Raw genomic sequence first — 1,568 nt, forward strand, 5'->3', positions numbered from 1 at the left:
ATTTTATAAGGATATTCTTTCATGGAAAATATGTTTACAATTATCTGAGCATAGAACTTAACTCAGTTAAACTTATATAAATACAACTACTTTTATATAATTTTGAAATACAGATTTTTCCAGGAGTGATAGTCTCTGACAGGAGAGTTTGATTTGGTTAGAACTTTTCCAAATAACTCAAAGCACAATTTTTTACTCATTTTATGTATTGCATCAATAACTTTAAAATGTTAAGCAATACAAAGCATTTAGTCAATTTTCTGATGTAACTTTCATATGCATGTCAGTTAATCAGTTAATATGTTAATCAGTTTTGACTCACAACTACCCATGAACTCAGTGGAATACTTCCTAGTCCTATAGGAGCTTCACAATTGTTACTTTTGAGCCCATTGTGGCATTCATCGTGTAAATCCATGTCTTTGACCAACCTTCTTTTTCACTGACTTTCGACTTTACTAAACAGAATGTCCTTTTCTAGGAACTGATCTGTTCCAATGACATGCTCGAAGTACATGAGATAAAGTCTCCCATTTTCTCATTTAAGGAGTCCTCTTGCTGGACTTTTTCCAAGATAGATTAGTTTGTTCTTCTGGGAGTCTATGATACTTTCAATAATCTTTGCCAACACCATAAATCACATGCATCAATACTCCTGTGTCTTCTTTATTAATTGCAATTAAAAACACCATGGATTGGATCAGGCAGACTATGGTCCTTAATGTGACATCCTAGCTCTTCAGAGTGCTTATGGTAGTAGTTACATAATTCCATGTCAACTTGAAGCATCAGGGTGGAGTCTTGCTTGTCAAACAGGTCACGGCCTGATGGTGACTCCTTGTGTGAGTAACCTCCTTGTAAGGAAGGTCCTGGGAACTTTCCCCTCTCGCTCTTCCTTCCCTTCATGCTGGCCAGCCACATTGAGACCTGTGCCAGTCCTGGGATGCTTCCACTACCATTTGATCTACAAGACTTTCACCCACTGGCCTGTGATCTCCCTGAATTTTGCATGAATGCTGTGGCTGCATGAGTCTACAGAGGGATTTATGGACTAGTATTGGACTTAGAGATTTAATAAACTAAGTTGGGATGTTTTCCTGATATATTACTTCTTGATGTAAAGCTCTCTCCTACACATAAATGATTGTCTCTGGATTTGTGTCTCTAGTCAACCTGGCCTAACAGCAATATCATGTATCAGGTTGCAATTAATTGCAATCAGTGCAATAAGCTAAGTTGGATTTCTTGACTGCTGCCTTCGTGTGCATGAATTGCTGACTCAAGCAAGAGGGAATCCATGGCAACTTCAATCTTTGCTCAGCTGATCATGTCATGCCAGGTTTTAATTTTCTTCAGGAAATTTATTTTAGGGAAGCCTGTGTATCTCGATCAAGAATTATTCCTTTAAAATTTAAAATACTTAACATATAAAATGCATCCTACTATATCCTAATGGTGTCAGTTTTAAAAAATTCTTATTTTCCTCAATTACATTTGAGTAACACTATTAAATGTGTTTATATATAGATATATAATCATATAAATGTAATGTTATTTGGGCAATATAA

The sequence above is a fragment of the Echinops telfairi genome, unplaced genomic scaffold (genome assembly GCF_000313985.2).
Source record: "Echinops telfairi isolate 266 unplaced genomic scaffold, ASM31398v2 ScPeMD7_443;HRSCAF=831, whole genome shotgun sequence".
Lineage (NCBI taxonomy): Eukaryota > Metazoa > Chordata > Mammalia > Afrosoricida > Tenrecidae > Echinops > Echinops telfairi.